Genomic DNA, 13,620 nt, shown 5'->3' on the forward strand with positions numbered 1-13,620 from the left:
GGCTTTATGAACGGAATATTTTGAGTGATTCTTGAAGGACTAGCATCCCCTCCTCTTGTACGACGGTTTGAGGAATATATCTTCCAGATAGTACAGCGACTCCCTATATGCAGAGTATGCAGTCTTCATAGGGCACCAACTTCCAGAGGATCGAAATCGCTTGCAACTCATGTTTGCGGCTCAATTTTTGAATTTTGGATGGACATCAGCCGAGTAAAGGACATAAGCAATCAGGCACAGAGAAAAGAAAATCAAAGAAAGTAAAAAAAAAAAAAAAAAAAAAAAAAAAAAAACAGGCATAAATTTGGCTTGACATTGGACATTCGAGAGTCTCAAATTTAGGGACAGTCTCTAAAGTTATATGTGATCTTGTTATACACTTTTCTAACAGCTATAATGCACAATTAAATTGAATGTTTGATGTTTATTAAAACAAACTGTAAGTCATATGTAAATTATGCTACTTTTTCACATGGATTTAAAAGCAAATTTGAAGCTCAATAGTATTTGAGGAGAAAGACTTGCAGTCATAAAACAATTTTAATGTGTTAATTTAGGTGTCAGCTACAATGCACACCTTATACATTTTTTATATATATTAAAATAAAGTGTTACTAAAGTTATATATATATATTGTTCTGTGTATGTGATTTCAAAGTCTAGATGGGTCGAATTAACCCTTTAACTGCCGTATCCCTTAAAACTTGATTTCCAGAGGGTTACTGTAAATGCTTATGCCCGCTGGGCACAGTTTTCCTTATGCCACCGGGGTGGTGTTGCACTGACGGCTTGAGCCCGCCATCGCTGCTTGCAGCTATATTATTAGGGCTCAAGCCCAAAGGGCGAGAGGCCTATTGTTTTCCTTAGGATTATTTTTTATTATTATTATTATTATTATTATTTTTTTCCAACGTCTCGGGGGCTTTTGGGGCCCTTAACGTGCTTAAAAAGTCTTGAAAATTGGCACACAGATTGGAACCTGCGGCCATTAGGGCCGGGCAGAGACTGATACTCGGGCGTGGCACAGGGGCTCTACAGCGCCCCCTGGAATATGGAGGGCCATATATCATACACTCTTGCTCGTAGACGTATGAAACTCGGTACACATATAAATCTCATCAATCCAAACAACTTTTGTATTGCATATCATAGGCTCCGCCCAACAGGAAGTTGGCTATTTAGGGTTTAGTATTCAAATTTTTCGTCAAAGTTGTGGGTGCTTTTGGGGTCCTTAACATACTCAAAAACTCTTGAAAATTTGCGCACACTTTGGAATCTGTGGCCTTTAGGAGCCTGCAGAGGCTGGGACCCGGGCGTGGCACAGGGGCTCTACGGCGCCCCCTGGAACACAGTCAGAAATGTTGATGTATAGCTCACACATACTTGCACATATTCATAAGAAACTCAGTACACATATAGATCTCATTGTGCCGAAAAACTTGCGTATTGCATGTCATAGGCTCCACCCAACAGGAAGTCAGCTATTTAGAGTTATGTAAAAAGCGCATGCTCTGGAATTTGAAATACTTGTCATAGGTTTTTTTCTCGATTGCCGCCAAACTCGGTCAACATGATCTCAAGACACTGGGGATGAAAAATTGCCAGGGGATTTTTGATATCTCAAACGGTTTGCTCGTGGCGAGGCGTTGAAATTATGGCGAGAAATGAGAAACAGGAAGTGTCTAATACCGTCCACATACATTTCCTGATTTTAATCAAACTTCATCAGATTATTCGTTGTATGATGTCGATCGCATATATGTGACTATTAGGAGTCAAAGTTATAGCGCCACCAACTGGCAGAAGGAAGTGTGTCATTTTCAAAATGATTTGAATTCAGCATCTTATTATTACTCGATTTGCTTCAAACTTCATCAGAATAATGTTAAAACACAGCCGATATAAATCTGCAAGGGGGATATTGATATCTAAAAAATTGTTGGCGTGGCAACATGTCAAACTGGAATACTTCTCAGGTGATTTTGAGGCAAATAACATACTTAGAATTTCACAAAACTCTGAACACACATCAGTATTTCTGATAGGAACTTAAATTGTGAATGGATTTTGGATAGCTTGAATGGTTTTGCCGTGGTGATTTTTTTAAATGACCTTACAAAGGGAATCATTATTGTATTTTTAAATTGCAGCTTCCAAACACGTCAAATAATTTTTTCATACAGATGAAAAAGTCATTCTGAGGAAATATGCATAGTTTCACGACTTTACAACACTGTATGGATAACAGAAAATTAAAAAACTGTCAGACATCTCACTCTGTCCCTCTGTTTGAGTATATGTGCTTCAGACTTCCATTGTCTGAGAGAAATAGCGCCCCTACAGGTTCAATTCCCGAACTTTTACTTTCACTTTTAAATCGGTTAAAAATACAAACAAATACTTAGATTTAATTCACACTGACAAGCTAAACCAACATATCTGATTATTACCGGTTCAGGGCTCATGGATAAATTATTTCTGGCCAGAGATACGTGAGAAATAGGAGAGATGAATCACCGCTGTGACCACCAGCGTCTGGAGTAAAGAGCTCAGAAAAAACGAATTTATTCCTGTTTTAAAGCTTTTAAAAATAAATTATTACAGCGATATCACACAATCAACCAATTAGAACACACCAAGAGCTAAATTAAGATGTTTTTGAACTGTTTGTGTGAAAATGAAATATTTGTGGCTGCCTATCTGAAATCACCGCTCCGATCAGCGCGTACAGTGTCGAGCTCAAAACAAACGAATTTATTCTGGTTTAAGAGCTTTTTAAAATAAAATATTACCACAAATGCACACAATAAACCCACTGTAACACAACAAGAGGTAAATGCAGGTGTTTGTGACCAGTTTAAGAGTGCAAGACTATTTGAAAGCGCGACTGGCAGAATAACATGTATCTCTGGAGCTGCAGGATTCTGGCTTTCGTCGTACGAACGAACACATCACGGACAAGATTATTTCAAAACACATAATAGCTTGGCGAATATAAACGAAAACAGCCACGTGAACATAAACTGGATCTACTGGATTTGAATATTAAAGTGACCACATTTACCACTTGCTTCTGTCTTCAATTTTAATCTATATAAAAAAGGAAACTCATTCGACTTGGCTGCTTTTTTAATGTGTGCGTACTTATTTATTTACCTTTTTATACATTTTGTATAATTTCATAGTATGTGTATTACAATTATAAAAACAAAAATAAATTTAGCCACTCACATAGAAATAGCTTAGGCCTTAACCTTTTTCTGACAGTTTTAGGGATTTTTAAAAATCCTAAAAAAAACTTATTTGTGCTGCAAATAATAATTTCAAACTCATTTGATACTGACCTATGACATCCTGAGACATTATATTTATTTTAACTTACATAATCTCATGGATGTAACAGTAAATCTGTTCAGCTCACAGATCAATACTAAGCTGTAATGCAAGCAGAACTTTCACAAATGCTTATGAGTCATTTAAGGATTTGATAACACTGTAAAATAATGTCTAATTTGTTAACATTAGCAAATGCATTGATAACACTTTATAATAACTGCACTCATTATTAAATAGTCAGTTCATGCTTTATAAAGCCTTGTCCCAATATTAATAGTCAGTAGTAAGCAGTTTATAAATACAGCTATAAATAGCTTGTCCTTGGTTTATAAGCACATTTATTAAAAAGGAGAGTAAGTTATCTTCCTATGAAAAATAAAAGATAAAAATAAACAAACAACAACACAGATTGATACAGAACTCAGAAATTTTATTGTGGATTTATGATAAAATCAGCCTGTAAATGAATTCATACTCCTCCTCATACTACTCCATACTCCTTTTTCAACATGATGCCAATATACTGAGATGTTAAATTGTGAATGGGTTTAGGATAGCTTAAATGGTGTTGCCATAGAGATTTATTAAAGTAACATAAAAAAATACAATAGTTATTTTACTATATCTTTACAATTTTTCATTCTAACTCTTCATAATTTTTTATATAAGTAGAAGTCCTCATTTGAAGGAAGCACAGTAAGTTTCATAGCTTTATTTTTTTCAAGAGCCAGCATAAAATTTAAACTATCATAACTTATAAATCAAGCTTGCAATTCTTAGTACCTATAATGGCCACCAGAGGGAGCTATAGGATTACTTTTAAATAATTATTGGAGAAACGAGTATGATTTAAATCATTTATAGAAATCTTTCAAATAAAATAATATGTATTTTAGGAATTTTACTGATAAAATGACCCTCACTTAATTAGAATAACAAGCTGAAGTATTGTGAACTGTATATTAAGAATAATTCTTTATAGGCTTTATGGACAGATACGTTTTGAGTGACTCTTGAAGGATCAGCACCACATCCTCTTTTACCACTGTTTAAAGAATTAATCTTACAGAACAGGTGTGAATGAATTTTGGATAGCTTGAATGGTTTTGTCGTGGTGATTTTTTGAAATAATAGTAAAAAAGGAACCAGTAAATGTCTTTTTATTTTTTTAAAGTGCAGCTTCTAAACACTTCAAAAAAAATTTTACACATAAAAGACAAGTCATTCTGAGGAAATATGCATAGTTTCATGACTATACAACACTATATGGATGATAGAAAATTAAAAAACTATCATACATCTGATGTCACTCAGTCCCACTGTCACTGTGGGTAGTGTGTGTGTGTGTGTGTGTGTGTGTGTGTTAAATGAATTAGGTGTGAAACTATCAGGGAGCATTTAGTCTCCAGCGCCAACATTTTACAGAACTGCCACTTTCCTGGAGTCTCCAGAATTACTCGGTGTCCGGCTCTGAGAGACTTAAGATTCCAAAAAATGATTTAATTAGAATACCATGAAGTATTGTGAAATACTATATATTAAGGCTTTATATATAGGCTTTATGAACAGATTAGAGTGACTCGTGAAGGACCAGCACCACCTCCTCTTGTTCGATGGTTTGAGGAATATATCTTCCAGAATCCGGGATTAAGATTTAGGAGCTCATTTTTATTCCACCTCCTTTCCTGAAAGTCTGTCTTGCAGAATTGACTAAAAATTAATCTTCACATTATTTCCTAATTATTTAGCAATTCTTTTTGTCAGTTCTTCTTGACCTGTTTTTCTCTTCCAGCTTTCCTGGACTATTGTATAGCACTCATAAATGATTAAATAAAAAATAATGGTAGTTATTAAGATTGATATGGTTTGGAATTGGTAAAATGTGCTTGGAAAAAAATCACAATAAAACAATGTTTTCATTTTTAAGTTTGGAATATTAACTGACATGAATGAATGCTATATAAATATTGTTCATGTTAACATAATGTTTATGAATGGAATCTTATTGTAAAGTGTTACTAAAGTTATATATATATATTAGTGCTGTCAAAATTAGCGCGTTAACGCATTCGATTAATTTGAAATATTTAACGCGTTAAAAAAAAATAACGCAATTAACGCGGTTGCAGTTTTTTTTATTTCCAGTTGTGGCCTATGTGTGTTCAACGTGCAAAGAAATATGGATAAGACCAAGGAAGGACTTTTAGACGGAAAGTTTCAGTATAAAACTCTGCCGGATTACTCTACAGTCTGCCACAAGAAACATTACTCATCATTTAGTCTGCCACAAGAAACAGCAACATTAAAATCATGAACTCAAATGTCATTGTTTTAAAAAAAAGACCGTAACAGTGCGTAAATTAGTCCTTTCTGTAACGCTAACGTTAATAAGCTTAAACGAAAATAAAGAAATAATTGTGTAGCGGAGTATTTTTTGTACACAGTGCCGCGAACTGTCAATCACTCCTGTACGCGTGCATCACTGTCCTCCTCAGCTGCAGCAACTTGCGCTCTCTCTTCATCAAGCTTTAAAACAAAAAGGGGACAAAAAGATCATATTGTCTTTGTGCATAGGCTATAGATTAATTAGATAAATGAATATCTAAATTTGTGCCTTGCCGTCTACGGTATTTTTTTAGAACTTAGAAAAAAGATGCTGCAGCCAATGAGCAGCCAGCGGGGGCTGCAGGACGACTCAACCTCCGCAGACAGTTTTTAATGTTTATCAGACAATAAATACTCAAGATTTTGCTTTAGTATAACTCACAACGAGTTTCACACACCTTCTCCGGCCACGTTGAGTTGTTGACACTTAACAGTGGGAAAGCGACACATGCGCTATTCACTTGTATAACTTAAGGGTGAATGGGTAATGTAGTTTCTGCTCTGGGTGGGATGAATTAGGAAGCTTGCATTGTGAAGGGCGCTCTGAAAATCGGCAAAAAGATTAAAACCTCTATTAAAACAGATGTCCAAATGAGCGTACCGGTACGCTACAAGCACGTTCTTTCAGTCTTTTAATTGCGATTAATCGCGATTAATTTTAAAAAATTGTGCGATTAATTAGTTAATTTTTTTTAATCGATTGACAGCACTAATATATATACATATATATTGTTCTGTGAATGTGATTTTAAAGTCTAGATGATTCGGATTAACCCTTTAACTGCCATATCCTTTAAAACCTCACTGCCAGAGGGATATTGTGAATGCATGTGCCCGCTGGGCACAGTTTACCTGATGCCACCGGGGTGGCGATGGCACTGGTGGCTTGAGCCCGCCATCGCTGCTTGCAGCTATATTTAGGGCTCAAGCCCAAAGGGCGAGAGGCCTATTGTTTTCCTTAGGATTATTTTTTATTATTATTATTATTATTATTATTATTTTTTTTTTCCAACGTCTCGGGGGCTTTTGGGGCCCTTAACATGCTTAAAAAGTCTTGAAAATTGGCACACAGATTGGAACCTGCGGCCATTAGGGCCGGGCAGAGACTGATACACGGGCGTGGCACAGGGGCTCTACAGCGCCCCCTGGAATATGGAGGGCCATATATCATACATTCTTGCTCGTAGACGTATGAAACTCGGTACACATATAAATCTCATCAATCCAAACAACTTTTGTATTGCATATCATAGGCTCCGCCCAACAGGAAGTTGGCTATTTAGGGTTTAGTATTCAAATTTTTCGTCAAAGTTGTGGGGGCTTTTGGGGTCCTTAATATACTCAAAAACTCTTGAAAATTTGCGCACACTTTGGAATCTGTGGCCTTTAGGAGCCTGCAGAAGCTGGGACCCGGGCGTGGCACAGTGGCTCTACGGCGCCCCCTGGAACACAGTCAGAAATGTTGATGTATAGCTCACACATACTTGCACATATTCATATGAAACTCAGTACACATATAGATCTCATCGTGCCGAACAACTTTCGTATTGCATGTCATAGGCTCCGCCCATCAGGAAGTCAGCTATTTAGAGTTATGTAAAAAGCGCATGCTCTGGAATTTGAAATACTTGTCATAGGTTTTTTTCTCGATTGCCGCCAAACTCGGTCAACATGATCTCAAGACACTGGGGATGAAAAATTGCCAGGGGATTTTTGATATCTCGAACGGTTTGCTCTTGGCGAGGCGTTGAAATTATGGCGAGAAATGAGAAACAGGAAGTGTCTAATACCATCCACATACATTTCCTGATTTTAATCAAACTTCATCAGATTATTCGTTGTAAGATGTCGATCGCATATATGTGACTATTAGGAGTCAAAGTTATAGCGCCACCAACTGGCAGAAGGAAGTGTGTCATTTTCAAAATGATTTGAATTCAGCATCTTATTATTACTCGATTTGCTTCAAACTTCATCAGAATAATGTTAAAACACAGCCGATATAAATCTGCAAGGGGGATATTGATATCTAAAAAATTGTTGCCGTGGCAACATTTCAAACTGGAATACTTCTCAGGTGATTTTGAGGCAAATAACATACTTAGAATTTCACAAAACTCTGAACACACATCAGTATTTCTGATAGGAACTTAAATTGTGAATGGATTTTGGATAGCTTGAATGGTTTTGCCGTGGTGATTTTTTTAAATGACCTTACAAAGGGAATCATTATTGTATTTTTAAATTGCAGCTTCCAAACACGTCAAAGAATTTTTTCATACAGATGAAAAAGTCATTCTGAGGAAATATGCATAGTTTCACGACTTTACAACACTGTATGGATAACAGAAAATTAAAAAACTGTCAGACATCTCATCTCACTCTGTCCCTCTGTTTGAGTATATGTGCTTCAGACTTCCATTGTCTGAGAGAAATAGCGCCCCTACAGGTTCAATTCCCGAACTTTTACTTTCACTTTTAAATCGGTTAAAAATACAAATAAATACTTAGATTTAATTCACACTGACAAGCTAAACCAACATATCTGATTATTACCGGTTCAGGGCTCATGGAATAATTATTTCTGGCCAGAGATACGTGAGAAATAGGAGAGATGAATCACCGCTGTGATCACGAGCGTCTGGAGTAAAGAGCTCAGAGAAAACGAATTTATTCCTGTTTTAAAGCTTTTAAAAATAAATTATTACAGCGATATCACACAATCAACCAATTAGAACACACCAAGAGCTAAATTCAGATGTTTTTGAACTGTTTGTGTGAAAATGAAATATTTGTGGCTGCCTATCTGAAATCACGCCTCCGATCAGCGCGTACAGTGTCGAGCTCAAAACAAACGAATTTATTCTTGTTTAAGAGCTTTTTTAAATAAAATATTACCACAAATGCACACAATAAACCCATTGTAACACAACAAGAGCTAAATGCAGGTGTTTGTGACCTGTTTAAGTGTGCAAGACTATTTGAAAGCGCGACTGGCAGAATAACATATATCTCTCGAGCTGCTGGATTCTGCCTTTCGTCGTACGAACGAACACATCACGGACAAGATTATTTCAAAATACATAATAGCTTGGCGAATATAAACGAAAACAGCCACGTGAACATAAACTGGATCTACTGGATTTGAATATTAAAGTGACCACATTTACCACTTGCTTCTGTCTTCAATTTTAATCTATATAAAAAAGGAAACTCATTCGACTTGGCTGCTTTTTAATGTGTGCGTATTTATTTATTTACCTTTTTATACATTTTGTATAATTTCATAGTTTGTGTATTACAATTATGAAAACAAAAATAAATTTAGCCACTCACATAGAAATAGCTTAGGCCTTAACCTTTTTCTGTCAGTTTTAGGGATTTTTAAAAATCCTAAAAAAAAACTTATTTGTGCTGCAAATAATAATTTCAAACTCATTTGATACTGACCTATGACATCCTGTGACATTATATTTATTTTAACTTACATAATCTCATAGATGTAACAGTAAATCTGTTCAGCTCACAGATCAATACTAAGCTGTAATGCAAGCAGAACTTTCACAAATGCTTATGAGTCATTTAAGGATTTGATAACACTGTAAAATAATGTCTAATTTGTTAACATTAGCAAATTCATTGATAACACTTTATAATAACTGCACTCATTATTAAATAGTCAGTTCATGCTTTATAAAGCCTTGTCCCAATATTAATAGTCAGTAGTAAGCAGTTTATAAATACAGCTATAAATAGCTTGTCCTTGGTTTATAAGCACATTTATTAAAAAGGAGAGTAAAGGGTCAGTTATCTTCCTATGAAAAATAAAAGATAAAAATAAACAAACAACAACACAGATTGATACAGAACTCAGAAATTTTATTGTGGATTTATGATAAAGCCTGCAAATGAATTCATACTCCTCCTCATACTACTCCATACTCCTTTTTCAACATGATGCCAATATACTGAGATGTTAAATTGTGAATGGGTTTAGGATAGCTTAAATGGTGTTGCCATAGAGATTTATTAAAGTAACATAAAAAATACAATAGTTATTTTACTATATCTTTAAAATTTTTCATTCTAACTCTTCATAATTTTTTATATAAGTAGAAGTCCTCATTTGAAGAAAGCACAGTAAGTTTCATAGCTTTATCATTTTCAAGAGCCAGCATAAAATTAAAACTATCATAACTTATAAATCAAGCTTGCAATTCTTAGTACCAATAATGGCCACCAGAGGGAGCTATAGGATTACTTTTAAATAATTATTGGAGAAACGAGTATGATTTAAATCATTTATAGAAATCTTTCAAATAAAATAATATGTATTTTAGGAATTTTACTGATAAAATGACCCTCACTTAATTAGAATAACAAGCTGAAGTATTGTGAACTGTATATTAAGAATAATTCTTAATAGGCTTTATGGACAGATACGTTTTAAGTGACTCTTGAAGGTTCAGCACCACATCCTCTTTTACCACTGTTTAAAGAATTAATCTTACAGAACAGGTGTGAATGAATTTTGGATAGCTTGAATGGTTTTGTCGTGGTGATTTTTTGAAATAATAGTAAAAAAGGAACCAGTAAAAAAAAGTGCAGCTTCTAAACACTTCAAAAAAATGTACATATAGAAGACAAGTCATTCTGAGGAAATAGGCATAGTTTCATGACTATACAACATTATATGGATGACAGAAAATTAAAAAACATACATCTGATGTCACTCTGTCCCTCTGTCACTGTGTGTGTGTGTTTGTGTGTGTTTTAAGTGAATTAGGTGTGAAACTATCAGTGAGCATTTAGTCTCCAGCGCCAACATTTTACAGAACTGCCACTTTCCTGGAGTCTCAGAATTACAATGTGTCAGGTTCTGAGAGATCTAAGATTCAAAAAAATTATTTAATTAGAATACCATGAAGTATTGTGAAATACTATATATTAAGACTTTATATATAGGCTTAATGAACAGATTAGAGTGACTCGTGAAGGACCAGCACCACCTTCTCTTGTCCGATGGTTTGAGGAATATATCTTCCAGAATCTGGGATTAAGATTTAGGAGTTCATTTTTATTCCACCTCCTTTCCTGAAAGTCTGTCTTGCAGAATTGACTAAAAATTAATCTTCACATTAATTCCTAATTCTTTTGCAATTCTTTTGTCAGTTCTTCTTGACCTGTTTTTCTCTTCCAGCTTTCCTGGACTATTGTATAGCACTCATAAATGATTAAATAAAAAATAATGGTAGTTATTAAGATTGATATGGTTTGGAATTGGTAAAATGTGCTTGGAAAAAAATCACAATAAAACAATGTTTTAATGTTTAAGTTTGGAATATTAACTGACATGAATGAATGCTATATAAATATTGTTCATGTTAACATAATGTTTATAAATGAAATCTTATTGTAAAGTGTTACTAAAGTTATATATATATATATATATATATATATATATATATATTGTTCTGTGAATGTGATTTTAAAGTCTAGATGATTTGGATTAACCCTTTAACTGCCATATCAAGTTCAAGTTCTAGTTCAAGTTCAATTTATTTGTATAGCGCATTTACAACAGCCTCCTGGCTGACCAAAGTGCTTTAACATAAGAGCAAGAATATTACACATACATAAAAATAGACCAGACAAAAAATTTAAAACCACCCATTTCAAAATGTAGCATAACACAGTAGTCAGTACACTAAGGAAAATAAAAAAGTTTTTAGCAAAGATTTAAAAATAGACAAGGAAGGGGCCAGTCTGATCTCTAAAGGCAGGGTATTCCAGAGTCGTGGCCCAGCCACTGCAAATGCACGCTCCCCTCTACGCTCCCCTCTATCCTTTAAAACCTCACTGCCAGAGGGATATTGTGAATGCATGTGCCCGCTGGGCACAGTTTACCTGATGCCACCGGGGTGGCGATGGCACTGGTGGCTTGAGCCCGCCATCGCTGCTTGCAGCTATATTTATTATTTATTATTATTATTTTTCTTCAAGGTTTCGGGGGCTTTTGGGGCCCTTAACATGCTTAAAAAGTCTTGAAAATTGGCACACACATTGGAACCTGCGGCCATTAGGGCCGGGCAGAGACTGATACACGGGCGTGGCACAGGGGCTCTACAGCGCCCCCTGGAATATGGAGGGCCATATATCATACATACTTGCACGTAGACGTACGAAACTCGGTACACATATAGAACTCATCAATACAAACAACTTTCGTATTGCATATCATAGGCTCCGCCCAACAGGAAGTTGGCTATTTGGGGTTTATTATTCATATTTGTCGTCAAAGTTGTGGGGGCTTTTGGGGTCCTTAACATACTCAAAAACTCTTGAAAGTTTGCGCACAATTTGGAATCTGTGGCCTTTAGGAGCCTGCAGAGGCTGGGACACGGGCGTGGCACAGGGGCTCTACAGCGCCCCCTGGAACACAGTCATAAATGTTGATGTATAGCTCACACATACTTGCACGTATTAATATGAAACTCAGTACACATATAGATCTCATCGTGCCGAACAACTTGCGTATTGCATGTCATAGGCTCCGCCCAACAGGAAGTCAGCTATTTAGAGTTATGTAAAAAGCGCATGCTCTGGAATTTGAAATACTTGTCATAGGTTTTTTACTCGATTGCCGCCAAACTCGGTCAACATGATCTCAAGACACTGGGGATGAAAAATTGCCAGGGGATTTTTGATATCTCAAACGGTTTGCTCGTGGCGAGGCGTTGAAATTATGGCGAGAAATGAGAAACAGGAAGTGTTTAATACCATCCACATACATTTCCTGATTTTAATCAAACTTCATCAGATTATTCTTTGTAGGATGTCGATCGCATATATGTGACTATTAGGAGTCAAAGTTATAGCGCCACCAACTGGCAGCAGGAAGTGTGTCATTTTCAAAATGCTTTGTATTCAGCATCTTATTTTTACTCGATTTGCTTCAAACTTCATCAGAATAATGTTAAAACACAGCCTATATTAATCTGCTAGGGGGATATTGATATCTAAAAATATTGTTGCCGTGGCAACATGTCAAACTTGAATACTTCTCAGGTGATTTTAAGGCATATAACATTCTTAGAATTTCATGAAATTCAGAACACATATCAGTATTTATGATAACTAGACACTGGCAAAAGTTCATAAGAGGGCGTGGAAGAGGCACTCTATAGCGCCACCTTTTGTCAAAAGTGGGGGGGTTAGTTTTAGCTACAGACACCAAACTCGGTACAAAAATTGTTCTTATCAAGACGGACAACTTTCTAATTCACAGTCATCAGCTACGATCAACAGGAAGTCAGCTATTTTGATTTGAATGTGGATTTTTTTTTACATTTAGCTGTGAATTAATGCATACTGCTCAGAGGAAAGTAACACTATACACACCAAACTTTGTCTACATGATGCCAAAACATTTTAAACAACTTAAATTGCCAAAGGATTTTGGATAGCTTGAACGGTTTTGTCGTGGTGATTTTTTTAAATGACAGTAAAAATGGAATTATTAATTGTCCTGCATTTTTAAATTCCAAACACTTCAAAACCTTTTTTCATACAGAAAAAAAGTCATTCTGAGTAAATATGGATAGTTTCACGACTTTACAACACTGTATGGATAACAGAAAATTAAAAAACTGTCAGACATCTCATCTCACTCTGTCCATCTGTTTGAGTATTATGTGCTGAGACTTACATTGTCTGAGAGAAAATGCGCCCCTACAGGTGCAATTCCTGAAAGGGAAATTCGACTGAAAGGGAGGAGACTCTCTTTTAGTTTCATTTTTAAATCGGTTAAAATACAAATAAATACTTAGATTTAATTCACACTGACAAGCTAAACCAACATATATGATTATTTTCAGGTCAGGGCTCATTAATAATTGA

The sequence above is a fragment of the Carassius gibelio genome, chromosome B25 (genome assembly GCF_023724105.1).
Source record: "Carassius gibelio isolate Cgi1373 ecotype wild population from Czech Republic chromosome B25, carGib1.2-hapl.c, whole genome shotgun sequence".
NCBI classification, from domain to species: Eukaryota; Metazoa; Chordata; class Actinopteri; order Cypriniformes; family Cyprinidae; genus Carassius; species Carassius gibelio.